Source organism: Chenopodium album, chromosome 4, assembly GCF_948465745.1.
Source record: "Chenopodium album chromosome 4, dcCheAlbu1.1, whole genome shotgun sequence".
In the NCBI taxonomy this organism is placed as follows: domain Eukaryota; kingdom Viridiplantae; phylum Streptophyta; class Magnoliopsida; order Caryophyllales; family Amaranthaceae; genus Chenopodium; species Chenopodium album.
The window spans coordinates 59,598,972-59,617,227 of NC_137837.1; the positions used below are offsets into that span (position 1 = coordinate 59,598,972).

Genomic DNA, 18,256 nt, shown 5'->3' on the forward strand with positions numbered 1-18,256 from the left:
TTGCCTGCCCTTCTTTGGTGTTGTGAACCCTTCACCATCAACTACGTTTTCACCATGAACTGACTCATAATCTGACCCCAGATTTTATCCACCATGAACTGACTCATAATCTGACCCCTGATTTTCTCCATCATCTCCTTCTCCCATTTCATTCTCCTCCTCCTCCTCCTCCTCATCCCATTCTGTAAATCCATCCTCACTCCCTAACCCCTCATCATACACATATACATCATCGATATCCTCACTATCATCTCCAACTGTCTCAAAACCAACCTACAACACATATACATCCACATCTCATTGTAGTGGATCATTATAGAACCAAACAAGACAATATAACCAACAAAAATATCATGCATTCTGCCCATATTCGAAATCACACAACCCACAAAACCAAAATTTTAGAACAAATGCCATCACAAAATACATAAAAAAGGAAAAATCAACATTAATATACATCTACTCCATCAATTGAAACTACATTAGCCTACCATCAATTGCAAACAACAACAACAAAAACGATTACAATTGAAAAACAAACTAACCCCTACTCCAAATTCATTACCCACATTACAATATACACAATACTTACTCAGTTAAATACTACCCCTACCAATAACCCCCAGCATGATTACTCAATTTCAAAATACTCAATACAAACCCTAACCTCTCCTTACCCAAGCTTTACTTTTTAAATTTCACAATTGCTTTCATTCATTACCCCATTCTCGCTAAGAAACTAACAACAACGCTTTAGAATACATAACTTACCATCTCAGAGTCGAATCTCAGCTCCCTTGCGCAACCATGCCCATCTTCTCCATCTTCCCGAATTGCTTCCGCCAGATCGACATCCAAAATATCTTCTACCCGATTTCTCATTCTACTAATCCACTGCTGCACTTACGAATTCACAATTTGACAAAAAAAAAATTTGGCTTGCTGAGCTACATTCTTCGTCTCCATTGATGAAGAGCTTCCATTTTTTATTTTTTTTTAATAAAATTAACTGACATGCAAGTCATTTTTACCTTAGTGAAAATGTTTTCCCGCTTCTTCTTTTCACTCCCCGTTACACTTCAGTTGTCCCGTTATACTAATGGCCCACTTGCATGATATAAAGTTACAGCTAATTGCAAAATTGTCATCCTATATGCTCCTTCATCCATAGGTGCTATGCGCCAAGACTTAACCCTTCATGTTCATGTTGGAGAATTCTTCTTCTATTTTTTTAACTCAGATCTCCTTAGCGTCTCCTTGCGTCTTCATAGGCAAGCTACTCTTCCACTTCAAAAGTCTAGTTCACCCGTTCAACTTATAATACTAAGAGAAATCTCATTAGTAGAAGTTTGCTCTTTGTGTTCATCATCATCAAAACTCTTAAATTTCAACATAAATAAATATGACACTTATGACCAATGTGACCACACACATGTGACTTGACATACTAATTTACAATGATTAAAAGTTATATAATTTTAACTTACTGAACATATTCTAGCTGTATTTAATACAATAAAAATGGAACAAGAAATAAAATATTGAAGAAGTACATACTAATTATAGTTTTTAAAAATCCTAACAGTATAAAATGTAGACACCAACTTAATTAAAATTAAACCAATAAACCACTAAACTTTGTAAAGGTACTTGGTACTTTAGTAGATTCATCAAAATAGCTAAGGAGTAGTGAAACCAAGCAAATTTTTTGTTGATTCCTCACCCGAATAAAAATATTCTCAAAAAAGCAAAATAATATCAAGTCGTTGAGACCAGATTTGCCGTTTTGGATGGAGATAGTAACTATTCACCAGTAAGCAACATTATGAAGAAAATCTTATTTGAATTCTCTTAACGTAAATCTTATTAATATCTAAATTTTTTCTTATAAATTTTTACATGTTGATAATTAGAGTTAATAAAATTGTGCGTTGTAACGTGATATAAGAAACTTGTCAACTAAAAAGAAACGGAGGATGATTCATCAACTTTTTAAATATTACCTCACCACATTTTATAATTTGTATAATCAATATATTATAGCTAGTTTGATCTTGTTATTCCCCATATGATAAAATTTTCAATTATCAATTTTTTTTTTCAAATTTTACTTATACGTACATTGCTGAAGTTATTAATGGTCAAACATGTTTAGTGCAAATGCGAAGTGAGTCGAACTTTCAGAAACGGAGGAAGTATATAAAATGCTCCATAATGGAAAAAGTAAGCCTCAAAAGTTGGTCATGCGAATCATATTCTGTGCATTGGCATACCACCAATATTTAACAAAACAAACTCAAGTCACACACAACAAAACACAACGCAAAACAACCATATATATGGCAGAAGAAAACACTCCTGTTCTCTCCCTGAATGTAGAACCTTCTGTAACTGACGAAAATACAACAAACAATAATGTAACAAACACAATTACAGAGCTTACAGTAGAAGAAGTGATTGAAAATTATGTGGGTTCATTCGGATACTCGCAAATAATCCAAGCTTTTTTGGTGTCATTGACATGGATGTTTGATGCTCAGAGTACTCTGGTCACCATCTTCAGTGACGCCGAACCCGAAAGATGGAGATGCAAGCCAAATCATACGTGTAATGGGTTGCAAAGTGGTAAGGGAATATCAGTATGTGGGCTTGAACAAGATAGTTGGGTGTGGGAAGGTGGAAAACATAGTACAATATTAGCTGAATGGGGACTTGTTTGCAACCATAAGTTTCTTGCTGCTCTTCCTGCTTCTTGCTTCTTCCTTGGCTCTCTCATAGGTAACTATTTTTTAACCTTTATATCTCTTTAATTGTAGGAGGAAATCTTGTTTAAAAAGTTTGTATATATTTTCTTGTTATTAATATGCTATAAAACAATATAGGATGTGTACGTAAAAGTGATCATGTTTTCACTAGTAAAATATTAATCTGATATTCATGTATAATTTAGAGTGTAAGGAGAGTTTAGTTCATTATTGTGTACAAGATAAGTTTGGAATGGGTAAAATTATACCTTGTGTTGACAAATGAAGTTTATTAATCTAAGGGGGGAGGTGGACGGGTGACCGGGTATGACTCATATGAGTCCTTTCATACCCAAATAAAAGATTAAATTCTTATACACATTCTAGTGTAAGGTGCATTAAAGATTATTTTTGTATCATTTGATAAATCGATGATTAAATGAGTGATAATCAATAATATGAGCCAAAAAAAAAAAAAAAAAACGCTTGGATGTGCTTCACTCGTGGGCGTATATATTTAAAAATCTCTACTCATAAAAGAAAATGTTCATTATCATCTAAAACCAAATATATGGCATTAAATAGCAATAAGACTTTTAGCCCTATATTATTTACTCGATCTAATCTATTCATTCCTAATTTCAAACTCACACCACTCTCCGAACTAAACGGCCCCTCAATATCATTATATTTGATTTTTTTAAAAAAGAATTTATTATAAAGTATCCTAGTCGTAGGATAAAGATTTTACGTTCAATACATGAAATATATGTCTACGCTTTGTTATGTCATGGGATAAAGTCACCCAATGCTTATTCTCTTTATACAATTAACCACAAGTTTCTTTGTGATGGAGGGTTCTATTCTCCTAACGAATCACTAATATATTACGTCTTAGATTAGAATTGATGCCACTTAAAAAAGATAAAGTAACATTCCTAACCACCGCACCCCTTTCATCCAAAGACCAAATTGCATAATGCCCGTGAAATTAGAGGGTGTTGGAATATTAGTGCTTCATACAAGTTAGAGTACGTACTATATTTTTGGAGTAATATGAGTTAGTGCAAGTCAATTAGGACTCTTTAATTTATTTTTTAGCTAATAATGCTAGTTAGTTCCTATTTGTTGGCATGTAAAGAGGCACTTGAATCATATTCCACTTTTAGTTGTTCCTCTTGCTTGTTAGTTTAAGTAATTATTCTTATTAGGACACTTTAATGAAGCATATCCCACTTTTACTCGTTCCTCTTTCTTAGTTTAGTATTTATTTATAGATTTTTATGCTTTATTTATTTGTACAAGCTATGTTTTACAGATTAAAAACTATTCAAGATGTGAAATACTAAAAACGGAGGAAAAGTTGTCTCAAAAAAAAAAAAAAAAAAAAAAAAAAAAAAAAAACCCAACAACGGAGGATAAGTTAAATGGATAATTTGCCAATTACTACCGCAAGTTAATACCACTTTGTAAATTACTACCGCAAATTAAAAAAAGTTGTGAAGTATGTACTACCGCAAAAAATTTTAAGATGTTGTGATTACTACCAAACCCCCATTAAGCCCAACGAACTATGATGTCATTATATCAATTTAACCCATAATTAACCATTGTTAAGGGCTTTAACCAGCCAAAAAAATGGGTTAGTGATATAATGATGTTATGGTTAAGGGATTTAACTCATGTTTGACCATGGTTAAGGGCTTTAACCATGGGTTAAAGGGCTATAATGACGTCATAGTTGGGTTTAATAATGGGGGTTTGGTAATAATCACAACATCTTAAAAATTTTTGCGGTAGTAATTCACAACTTTTTTTTAATTTGTGGTAGTAATTTACAAAGTGGTATTAACTTGTGGTAGTAATTGGCAAATTATCCAAGTTAAATTAATCAATACATGTTTAGTGACTTAATTTTTTTAAAAAAAAAACTTAAATTAGATGAAATCTAATACAAAATGCTTTGTCCTAATTCAATTTTAATTTTACATTAGAATTGAAGGAAGAGGAGGTAGAAAAGAGGTAAATTTGGCCAAAATCTATTATTATCATGTGGTCCATATAAAATATGAAACTTTTGTAAATTAAAAGAAGGTAATTAACTACAAGGTGGCAAAAATCAACAGACTAAAATGAGTAAAATCAAAGGTATGAAGTTTATTTCCAAATGAAATAAACACGACTTATACCGTATTATATAATCCGGTCATAATTTAACCGTATTATACTTCATGTAATCACCCCTTCTTGACTTAGGGCATGTTTACATTTACTGAAATGAATTGAACTGAACTAAACTGAACTGAATTGAGCTGAAATGAATATGTTATATATGAGAGAAGGAAATTAGGAGTTGAACTGAACTAAAATTAAGTTGGAGTGGACAGGCCCTTAACTCCTTACTTCTTAAACCTATCTACAAGTTTTACATTAATATTCAAATTTCTTAGGCAATGAAAAATAATACCGGATTATATTTATATAATAATCTATTGTATGTTTTGAGTTTGAGTCGGATGATTCAAATCTATTACTTGTAATACTCTGTAGTAAAGTTTGGTAGCCAATCAAATTTATAAATATGGATCAATATATGCATGTATGTAATCTGAATAAAAGTTTGAGTTATTGCCGGATGATTCTAACCTAGCAAATACTTGCAATTTGCAAAATTAGGTTGTTTTTAGTCCTTTAAATTTTAACTTAGGAGCGAAAAGCTTAATTTGCATAGCATCATTATTAAAGTTCATTAAAGTGGTAAGAAATTAAAATCTAATATTCAAAACATACATAACTAGCTTAGGGCTTGTTCTCATTGACTGAACTAAACTAAATTGAATTAAACTTATTAGAATTGAACTGAATTGAAATAAACTGAACTGAAATAAATATTTTATTAGAGAAGGAAATTAATTAAAATAAAATAATCATATGAAAACAGGCCCTTACTCCTTCACTGAAATATCAGGGATTTCATGGTAAGTGCGTGGGAGAGTAAGATATATGGAATTTGTTGAATTTTAACAAATTTGATGGTCAACGCATGTGTTTTTTTTATAGTCCATAATAAAGAACGTGCATGAAGCGTTCCCATATTACATGGTAACCAAAAAAAAAGAATAATATGATAGTTCATTTTCACTTAGAAAGCATGAAAACTAAATTCCCTTATTTAGAGGTTGCTGATTCTTGATGTTACTACTGCAAATAATAGTGCCAAGAATTTGACACATCAATAGTATATATTCTTAAATAAATCTACCTGATCTTCCTTTTGCATTATTGTTTGTTATAAGTATGTCCTTGTCATCCAAAGGTCAAAAAGATCAAAAACCTCACAACAACAAAAAAATTTGGGGGTAAGGATCCTTTTTTATAGCCTTCTTATTAGACTTTGTTCACTATATCTTACTTTAGCTAAATTAAAATTATTTTTATTAAACTGAATATATAATAGATGAACTTAAATTATTTTTACCAACGGAATTGATTTTTTATGAACTGAAAATATTTTTGCTAAACTGAAATTATTTTTGTTTAACTGAAATTGTTTTAACTTGTTTTTATTATTATTATTATTATTATTATTATTATTATTATTATTATTATTATTATTATTATTATTATTATTATTATTATTATATTTCTTCTTTACATTTACTGATTTTATCGAAATGAATTTAATTTTAGAAAATTTAAATTATTTATACATAAATGAACTTTTTCTTAGAAGCTGAAATTATTTTTATTGAACTAAAATTATATATATTGAATTTTTTTATATTAAATACTATTATTTGAAGGTGAAGTGAATAGGGTCTTACTTTAACTATCAAAATCTCAAACAGTACGTAGATAAAAAGTCATTGTCCTTCTTTAACGCATATTTTAATTTTGAAGGAATCTATATCTATACTTTAGTATTTAAAAACACAAACCACATATTACTCATATGCCACATGTCACCACAAATCACTCATATGTCACATACCACCTCATTTATCAAAAAATAAAGTTCATGTCTTTATGCATTCTGTAACTTGCAAATTTAAGTAAGGAAATTAAGTGTTTCAACTACACCAAAATAAAGTCGTAGTCTTTTCATCTCCTGAACTTAAAATAAAAAAAATAGTAAAAAAAAAAAAAAAAAGTTGAGCTAATTAGTTCACATTATATAAATACATATATAAAGTACAATAAAACAATGCTGACTCATATAACACAAATAAGCAACACATTATAAGGAAAATATTCTAAGCAATAACCCGTGCATGAAACGGGCCAGAAGGCTAGTTATAATTGAATACTAATCAGGGTCTTTTATAACTATATCATCCTTGCCAAAAAAAAAAAAAAAACATTGTCATTCTTTAACGCACATTTTTAGTATGTTTTGAGAATTTGGGTGACCGGTAATAGATTCTCATGGCGTGCTTAACATATATATGGAGGCACTATTGTAGTTCTACATTTATCTTAGTGGCTATAGGAATTGAACAATATTCTACCACTAATCCACTATAGATCCTTTTTGTTAGTTGTAGAGTTTTACTGCTTACATTATTCTTATTCATAGCAATTTTATAGGATATACTTTTTATTTTTTTCCATCCATCTTGTGTGTGGTTGATCACCCAATGTACCCGCTTGTTAAAAAAACTAAATAACCCATATAATAGTGATGAAGTAACCCTTTAATACAGATCGGATAATTCCTATACCTCTGCCAAAGTAACCCCTGTAACTGATAGATATTATTGTTAGATAATATTTGTCGCAAATTAGGATAATTTTGTATATATTTTGTTATACCTCGTATCCCTATCATAATAGGATTACGACCCTTGTAAACCGCTATATATTATAATCAATGGTACACACTCCAATCGGATGAGTTTTCCCGAAATCTAACATGGTATCAGAGCTTAGGTTTTAGATCTCAATTTTTTATTTTTCCAAAGTTTTGGTTTTTTTGTTTTAATTGGGACCTTGCCTTTTCCTCGTTTCCTTCCGCAATTTTTCATAATAGGATTTTGACCCTTGTAATACGCTATATATTATAATCAATGGTACACACTCCAATCGGAGGAGTTTTCCCAAAATCTAACAGTAACATTGATCAAGTAACACCTATGACATTAACAAAGTAATCACCCATGATGGTTGGTCACACAGTGTGGCCAACCACATATAATTTATTTTTTTTAACACTTCTTTTGCATGTTATTCTTTTATAAATTTTCTTCCAAAACTTCATTTATTTAAGATAATCTAACTCATACTCTCTCCATCTTGAAATAGCTGCACGGTGTTAAATTCAGCAAGATTTCTTGCAAAATGACTGATTTCTTATACTATAGTGTTTATAATGGTATATTATATATCTTGTCCCAAAAAAAAAAAAAAAAAAAAAAAAAAGCTCAATTATATTGATAATCCATCCGTTTTAAATACTTGTTCCATTTCTGTTAGATACGTATACAGATGCTAATATTTGATCAATAATATCTTTAATTATCAATAAGTATACTTTCTAACAACTAAAAATTAAGAATCTATTCATTGAGCCAATTTCAACAATTACCCCATAAGATTTTTTTTTTTTGTTATGTATAAATCACAAATATTAGACAAAATAAGATAGATAAATAGTGCAAAAATAGAATAGGAGCAATTGTTTAAAAAAGGAGGGAGTATTTTATTATAGCTAATGGGTAGTGGCTACTTTTTATTATTGTTTTAATTACTATTAGTGGAAGGTGCCATATGATTTTATGCTTCCTATAAAAAAAATCATATATAATATATGATTTTATGCTATATACAAATATTCCATTTCTTTTTCTTTCTTTTTTTTTTTTTTTTTTTATTATTTTTTTTATTGGCCATGTTAATTTAGTAGTAAAAGAAGAGCGAGGCAAGTGAAGGGTATTTTAAGTTAATAAAATAAGCAAAGAAATAATCGGTGTATTACATTACTATAATTAGTTAGTCAAATCCTATTATTTTTTTAACAACCAAACCCTATAGGCGTTAGCTTTTGAGTAGCTTTTAGGTAACTTTTAGTGGTTTGACTTGGTCAAACCACTACTCAACAAAAAATGTGAGTGTTTGGCAAAGTAGTGGTTAGGGTAGCTTTTAGTGGTAGAGGTAGCTTTTGTGAAAAGTTAGAAATATTAGCTTTTGAAATTAGAGGTAGCTTTTCAAGTAGCTGTTGAAAATTTAATCTATAGTTTTAAAAATAAAATATTGATTTTTATATGTAACAGCTAGTCAACTACTACTTTACCGAACACTCATATCTAAATTATTTATCGTCACAGCTAACAGCTTGTTGACAGGTAACAGCTACCTACGCAGCTAACAACTACCTCCACAGCTACAGCTACCTTCACAGCTATATTTTGCCGAATACGCCCATTGTTTCTAATTCGTCTAAAATCAACCAAGAGTCTATTATGCACATTCGAGTGTACCATATATCTGGGGGTATTTTCTTTTTTTTTTCTTTTTTTTTTTTTTTTTGAAACCAGGGGTTATTAGTCATTCAATCAACAAATGAGTTTGAATATTTATTTTCTCTTTGTTGACTTAATGAGCAAATAACCTCGGGTGGACGGTTCACCCGAATGTATATAACAAATTCTAAAATCAACCAAACTTAACTTCTTTTATATATATTCTCTTGTTATGATTACTGAAAAGACAAATATTATTTGTGACAGACTAGGAGTAGATTTTTTTTTTTTCTTTTCAGAAAAAAAAAAAAAAAAAACAAAAAAACAAGAACAATAATATTTTGTACTCTCTCCATGTTTTTTTCTTCAGTGTTACACTATAACCGTCACATAACTATAGGTAATAAATTAAAATTGATTTAAATGAATAAGAGGTGAGTGGATAGTTGGTATATTTAAAAGTGTTTAAAACAAAACTATTGGGGTTAATAATAAACTAGATTAGATCTTCAAAAAAAAAAAAAAAAAAAAAAAAAAAAAAAAAACTAGATTAATCTCGTGCGATGCGTGGTTTGAACTAATAACATTTTCTAAAATGTTTATAATTTATACCAAAATTGAAAACATAAATTTAAAAATTCCCAGAACATATAATACTTCAAAAATTAAATTAAAAAAATTAGGGTACGCACATAGAAAAAATTAATTACCTTAGGAAAAATTAAATTAAATTACTATTGTTAGAGAGAATAGATTGGGCATAAAATAGAGGAGGAAGTACTAATGTAGGTTTGATCAAATGCATATCAAACTTTAAAATATTGAAAAATATTGTAAAGCACATGAGGGTGAGAGAAAAGAGGAGAGAGATGGGCACGTGGTACCAGTTTTAAAGTACCACTGAAATCTTATATAATACCATTGACTATATAGTGATACCTTTTCTACACGTACTTAGTACCACTAAATGAATATAAGGTACCATTGAATGAAAATATAGTACCATCGAATGTTCCATAATACTATTTGATAAAGCATATGAGTAGGAATAGTTATGTATGAACCGTTGAAACATATAGTACTAATAATAATAAAACCACCACAACTTTAATAAAAATAAAATTTATAACATGATGACATCATATATAGTTTTGGAAACAAAAGTTGACAGTTTGACACGTGTACAAATTTTAGGATAAGATGATGTTAAAGGTTGCTATTCCTCCATCATATATTATAGTTTCTGTTTTTTAATTTTGGAGACCCGAAATGTTGTTCCTGTTTCTATTTTTGGATTGTATGAAAGACCATTATACCCTCTTGTTTTAACTTTATTCATTGAACTACCTAATTTACTATTAAATTATCCACTTGGCTATACTTTTTAATTTTTTTCCCCTTAAATAATCTCCTTGCCTTGTACTTTTGTCAAACTTTTGTAGTGTTTTTTTTTTTTTGCACTTTTAAAGTTTTAACTAGATTAAATCCCGTGCAATGCACGGTTGTTAAATATTTTGGACAATTTTATTATAATTTTTTTTAGGAAAATTTGAATTTTGGTACCTCGAATATAGGGGTAATTGAATTTTAGTACCCATCTAAAATTTTATTTTAAATTGGTACCTCCAAAATTGTAACTTTATAGGTTTTGGTACCTCCGTCCATGTTCCGTTAAGTTTTCCGTTAGTGGGGTCCATTATCTAATTATTTAATAATTTAAATTATTAAAAAAAAACATTTTTAAAATAAAAAAACAAAAAAAACTAATAAAATAAAAAAAAATTCCACCGGCCACGCGGCCAACGGCGACCACCAAGCCACGGCAGTTGCCGCCGCGACTAGGCACGAAGCCCAGCCACAGCAGCTGCCGCCGCGGCACGAAGCCCAGCCACAGCAACTGCCGCCGCGGCCAGGCAGGGGTGCCCATAAACCCACCAGGGCCACCACCCACGATTCCACGAACCCAAGAACCCAGAAATTAAACCCACCACCCACGAACCCCGAAACCCACCACACCCCACCACCCACGAACCCCCGAAACCCACAACCCGACCACCCACAAACCCCTAAACCCACCACCCACAACCCACGAACCCAGAAACCCACCACCCTACCACCCACGAACCCCGAAACCCACCACCCACAACCCAGAAATTTAACCCTAAAACCCTAAAAATTGATTTGGGGGAAAGGGGGAAGGGGTGATTTCGAGGCAGGGTTGGTGGGGGGGGGGGGGGGGGGGGTGGCGTCGTCGCGGGGATGCGGGGTGGGTGGGGGGTGGCGTCGGCGCGGGGAGGCAGGGTGGGTGGCGGGGTACTTCTAATTTTTTTAAGTTTTTTTTTATTATTATTTTTATTTTTTAATAAGTTTTTTTTATTATTTTTTAAGTTTTTTTTTAATTAAATGTTTTTTCTTTTTTTTTAATAAATTAAATTATTAAATAATTAGATAATGGAACCCACTAACGGCAAAGTTGACAGAATGCTAACGGGGGTACTGATATCTATAGTTTAGTCATTTTTGAGTTACCTATTTAAAATAAAATTTTAGATGGGTACTAAAATTCAATTACCCCCATTTTCGAGGTACCAAAATCCAAATTTTCCTTTTTTTTTATATAATAACTTGAGTATTAAAAAATATAGAGTATATTAAAAATAAAAGCATGTAAGAGAAAATATTTTAAAAAAAACATGTGATAATTATAAACTTATAATGGATAGTTTAATCTTTTAGGGAAAGATTTATATTTTATATGAAATAAATTATGTCATAATTTTTTTTCTTAAGTAACAATAATTTTTGTAGAAGGTACTTTTGGAGGGAAATTTTTTAATAATACATTGACAAGTGTGTTTTAAGATTCGCTTTTAGTAATATGTAATTGATGATTGATGTATTTCATCCACGTTCTCCTCTCCTTTCTTAAATACCGTGAAAAAACGCAAACAAAAACTATATATTGAGACGGATGGAGTATTAAGTTATAAATAATTATTGTGATAGGAATTATTGGGTAGGGACCATGAGAAGAAAAATATAATATTAAAATATAACTTTTTCCAAAAAAAAAAAAAAATAAATAAATAAATAAATTGTAACATGTTGGGTCTGTTCACATTTGCTTAATTTCGATCATTTCAGTTCAATTCAGTTTAGTTAAGCTCCAATCATTTTATTTTAGTTCAGCTCAATTCAGTAAATGCAAACAGGTCCTTAAATAAATACGATCAGATTTAGCAAGTATAACACTTAAAAAAAAAAGTACTTCCTCCATTTCATAATGTTAGTCTCATATAATATTTTAGGTGTTTCAAAAAGATATATCCATAGTGAATATGTTCAAATTTTAAATTAATTGGTTGTGGATTGATGACATAACTCTAAATAAGGAAATCTCTTCCTTGAATTTTGCTATTATGACTTCTTCTTTCCAAAAAAAAAAAAAAAAAAAAAAAAATCAAAAAACTTAAATAAAGTAAACTAATTATGAAATATTTTGTAATTTAATGTTAGATTCCAATTGTTCTTTTATATAAGCACATACTCCTCCATTCTATTGATTTTCTTATTTAGAATCTCTAGACACATCATTGCAAATAAAATCTAATACTTTTACTGTAAATATAGTCATGTATGTAAAAAGTAAAATCTTTGTTAAATTAATTTCGAATTTAGTTTCTAATTAAATACCCATGTAAATTTTAATTTATTAAGTTCTAATGCAGGTTCAGCAATATATGGACGTTTAGCTGATTCATTCCTTGGAAGAAAGAAGACCTTAATACTAGCATGCTTGCTAACCGCCATCACTGCACTCCTTACCTCTTTCTCACCAAACATATGGACTTACGCTGTTCTTCGTTTCTTCAATGGCTTAACTCGGTCCGGAATCGGAATCTGTTGTCTAGTACTTGCAACCGAAGTTGTTGGTCGAAAATGGCGAGGTCAAGTTGGTCAATATGGTTTTCTCTTCTTCACTCTAGGGTTCCTCTCCCTTCCTCTTATAGCATTCTACACTAAATCTTGTTGGAGATCTCTTTACCGGGTTCTTTCGATCGTTGACTTTGTCTACTCCATTGTTGTACTCCCTTTTGTCTTAGAATCTCCTCGTTGGCTTCTAATACGAGGGAGGAAAACGGAAGCTCACTCAATTTTAACCAAGCTAGCTACTCGAAATGGGAGAATTCTTCCTGCTAACATTCAGCTAACAGACTCGTGTTTTTCGAAGAATGATCCTAGCAAGAATATGAGCCTGTGGGAGTGTAAATGGGCAAGGATAAGGATGATGAAGGCAATGATGGCAGGTTTTGGGGTTGGATTTGTGTATTATGCAGTTCAATTGAACGTCGAAAACTTGAATTTTTCTAAGTATTTGAGTGTTGCCATCAATGCATTATTGGAGATTCCTGCTGTCTTTATAGGGGGGTTCCTTCTAGTTTTTATGAAACGCCGCCTGCTGCTTTCGGTTTCATGTTTTGTTGCAGGGGGCTCATGCTTACTTTGCATCATCTTCACCGACGGTATGATTTTATTATATCATTCGCTACATATATACTTTGTATATTTTTCTTATTGATTATTTATATGAGGGTGCTCGTCCCCAGTTTGTACATGACATTTTCGCAAATAAACCAACATCTTTATTCAATTATGAAACCTACAATAATGAAAGAGTTGTTGATTTATTTATGAAAATACCCCCATGAGAAACAAATACAGAGAATTTCCATTATTAATACATTACTTTCCTCATTTTAAGTAGAGATTCTACTGAAATTAAATATTTAAACAACAAAAAATATATTTTTCAAAATGAAACTATACTGATATGCATGTTAACTTGCTAATAATTTACTTAAATAAACCATAAACTGAAAAGTAGTGCATACACGTGTAATACTACCTCTGTTTCTTATTATGTGCTACAAATGAATATTATTTGTTAGATATAATATTCTTTGTTATACATTATAAGAAATGGATGTAGTATTTGATTTTTATTTTTCATTGGTCTAATTATTTTTTTTTATAAAACACGCTAGAAAATAATTATTATTGACATACGTGCTAATTTAAAAACAAATCTCTGGTAGTCTTGTAAATATATATATATATATATATATATATATATATATATATATATATATATATATATATATATATATAGAGGAAGGCTCATGTAAGAACCCTCCTATATATAAGAACCCAATCTTATATAAGAACCAATCTCAACCCTTTATTAGTTTTGATCTAACCATCTAAAATGATCCTTTAGTAATGACATTTCTGTAATTATGAGAAGTTCGTATTTAGAACATAGAAAAGAATTTAGAACATAGGTAAAATTTTAGAACATAAATAGAAATTTTTTTGAACATAAGCCGAAAACATAAGAAAAATGATTTAGAATATAAGTTGAAAAAAAATAATTTATAGCATAGTTAAAAATTAATAACATAAGGTGAAAAAATAATTTAGAAAAACCTATGTAGGAATCGAACCTACATCCCCTATGCAATTGCATAGTGCTCTTCCACTTGAGCTAATAGGTTTTAGCATACCCAACAATTAAATAGTGTAATCCAACCTGAATTTAACCATTACAATAACCCTATAATATAAAATCACCGGCTGCAATCAACCCCATCAACCCATAAAAGTATGAAAGAGGCATTACGCACTGTAGCATGCCACGCACAGCAGCAGGGCAGTAGCAAGCCAATAGTGGCAACATCAGGCTACCTGATGCAGCATCAGTCACCTCCCCACTAGCTGCAAAAAACCACATATAGTCCCTTGATTAAGTCTTGATGTTGATGGTGAAGATTGGTATAAGATAGAGCATCTTTGCAGCCACATGGATAGACTATGATTCTATGAAGACAATTCCTCTCACTAATAGACACAAACCTATTACCCCTTCTTGGTTTCAATAAAATTCACTTTCAAGGGATGGTTATGAAATTTATACACAAATAATATTATGATGTCATCAATTTGATTATACAAGTTTCGCCACTTAATGAATCACTGAAGACACGTATTGATCCAAATTAAAGAAAAAACAAAAAAAAATCACCAGTAACACTTGAGGAAAGATGCCAGTAAAGAGACGACTTTTACAAAGCTAAGTTCACTTATTTTGAGTATGGAGAATAAAAAATAGTCATGCAAATTAAATAGTGCTCGTAGTGAAATTTAACCGTTATTATAACCTTATGTTCTAAATTTTCTACAAATGTTCTTAATTTTCTTGTTTTTCTCCCCTATGTTTCAATATTTTTTTCGATGTTCTAAATTTTTCCGCCTATATTCTATTTTTTTCCCTATGGTCTTAATTTTATTTTGTGTGTGATCTAATTTATTGAGCCAATATTGTAAAACTTTTCTTATGTTCTAAATTTTTTTTCCCCATGTTCTAATTTTTTTTTTCCATTCGCCTACGTTCTAAACTTTCTTCTTATGTTCTTTTTTTTAAGCATATGTTCTAAATTTTTCTTTTATGTTTTAAAACTATTTTTATGTTATAAATTTAATTTTGTCTAAGTTCTAATTTATTTTCCTATGTCCTTAATTTATCATGTTCTAAAATTTTAATGGCCATGTTCTAAAGTTTTTATTATAAAGTTCTAATTTTTTTTTTTTCCTATATTCTAAATTGTTTGCCTATATGTTCTAATTTTTTATACCTATAATCTAAATTTTTTTGCCTGTGTTTTAATTTTTTTGTTGCCTATGTTCTAAATTACCTTCTTATGTTCTAATTTTTTTAGCCTATGTTCTAAAATTTTCTTTTCTGTGCTAAATTTTTCTGCCTAAGTTCTGATTTTCTCGTATGTTCTAAAATTTTCTACCTATGTTCTAATTTTTTTTATTCCTATATGTTCTGAAGTTTTTTCATATGTTCTAAACTTTTTGCTATGTTCTAATTTTTTCCTATGTTCTAAATATTTATTCCTTGTTCTAAAATTTTTATGTTATAAATTTATTTCGTCTATGTTCTAAATTTTTCTATGTTCAAAATGTATTTTGCCTATGTTCTAAACTTATTATTCTACCTATTTTTCAAATTTTTCTTTGTATGTTCTAAATTTTTTTCTAAATAAATGAGATGTCATGTGAGTTTCGACATGCTGAAAAATAATTTAGAACATGCTAAGCTTATTTACAAATCATAGAATTCAACACATTTTGCACTAATTTACTATAAATCATCAAAAATTGAAGAAAAAAATTGCAAAAAAAACTGATAAATGAAGCAAAAAAATTAGCATATAATAAAACACAATATCAAAAATCAATTCGGGATGGATCAATTCGAAATTGACGGATCTATAATCAATTGTATGAAATTTTCAGAAAAAAAATTCAAAAATTGAGAAATTCTGGAAAAATCTGAATTGACGGAAAAAAACAAAAAAAACAAAAATCGAACAAAATACAAGGGAACTTAATTGAAAATATTACAAAAGAACACATAAATTCAATTAAAGTAAGAATAGAAGTTATAATGATGAATTCACAAAAGATTAAACTAGTGAAATCGCAAAAAACGAAGTAATTAATTCGAACAAAATCAAAAGATTAGCATATAATCAAAAAAATAGCAAAAATCGAACCCTAAATCTGCAAATTTCGGACCCTAAATTTGCAAAAATTGAACTAAAAAAAATCAAACTCCATGCGAAATTCATTAAAATCAAATCAGAAACATCAAACTCATGCAAAATTCATGAAAATCAAAACAAAAAAAACGCTGAAAATTCATGAAAAAATAAACAAATGGTCGAATATAATCATACCTGAATTATGATATCTAGAGTTTTTCGCCAAAATTTGCTTTTAATTTGTGAAATTAACTTATTTTATGACCAATGTTGTTGATTTTAACCGACAATGTGAAGGAAAATTGTTGAAAGTTCTTCCAAGTGCAGCTTTTGATGTTTTTGAGGAGAGAGAAACTCACAAATGTTAAGATTGAGGAGAGAGAAAGTGAAAGATGTTTGAGTTTGAGGGTTTGTGATTTGTTTTAATCGTGGCCGTTCATATCAATCTAATCCTACGGCCGAGATTAATTCTAATGTAACTAGGGTTCTTATATAAGGAGGGGTTCTTACCGGATCCCTCCCCTATATATATATATATATATATATATATATATATATATATATATATATATATATATATATATAGTCTTGTAATATATGGAGACACGTATACTGATATATGATCGAAATCACCAAATGTTTTTGTAATTTTGACAGGCAATGGAGAGACTATAGGGAATTGGATACAACTAGGGATTGAAGGTATTGGATTCATGGCTGCTTCGGTTGCTTTCGATATTACGTTTGTGTACTGCATTGAGCTATTTCCAACAAATGTGAGGAACTTTGCTGTTTCATTGATGCGTCAAGCGTTAGTACTAGGGGGTGCGGTGGCGCCTTTGTTGGTGGTTCTTGGGCGATTAAGCGCTATGTTTTCATTTATGGTGATTGGGGGATTATCTATTCTAAGTGGATTAGTGAGCTTGTGGCTTCCAGAAACTAAAAATACTCCTCTTTTTGACACTTTGGAGCAACAAGAAAAGGAAGAGAAGTTACATAGTCATGAAATAAGTTCATAAGATAAACCTAATGTGAGTGTTGTACTAATTAATGGCTTATGATAGTGCGCTAGAGATATGTATCAAAGTATATTATGATCTTATATAAGGAAGGAATATTTTGTTGTTGGGCAAATATCCTTGAGTCAAACTATCTAACTAATCACTAACCTAAATATATTGATAAGTTAGTTAAGGGTCATTCTTCTACAGGGAGTAAGGAGAATCACCGACAAGTGTTATTTGTAATAAGTTACGCCGAATTGAAGATTAAAGAACGAAAAATATATGAATTAATTAGTTTAGAGTAAAGAGATTATGAAGGGAAAGATGGTGCACCATAGGAATGCAAATTTTAAGGTGCACCATGCCTGTACTTTTGAAAATTCAGTAAAAAAAAATTCATAACAATTGGAAATTTATTTGAACATTTAGTGTAAAAATTT

The 18,256-nt window shown here is 30.2% G+C and overlaps 1 pseudogene across 1 annotated transcript; it reads left to right on the top strand.

Moving 5' to 3' along the window:
- The first annotated feature begins 2,339 nt into the window (after positions 1-2,339).
- LOC145627971 (organic cation/carnitine transporter 1 pseudogene) lies at positions 2,340-17,873 on the top strand (annotated as a pseudogene). Its single transcript, XR_014111413.1, has 3 exons — positions 2,340-2,778; positions 12,931-13,725; positions 17,470-17,873. The product of XR_014111413.1 is annotated as an organic cation/carnitine transporter 1 pseudogene (transcript).
- Positions 17,874-18,256: the final 383 nt, after the last annotated feature.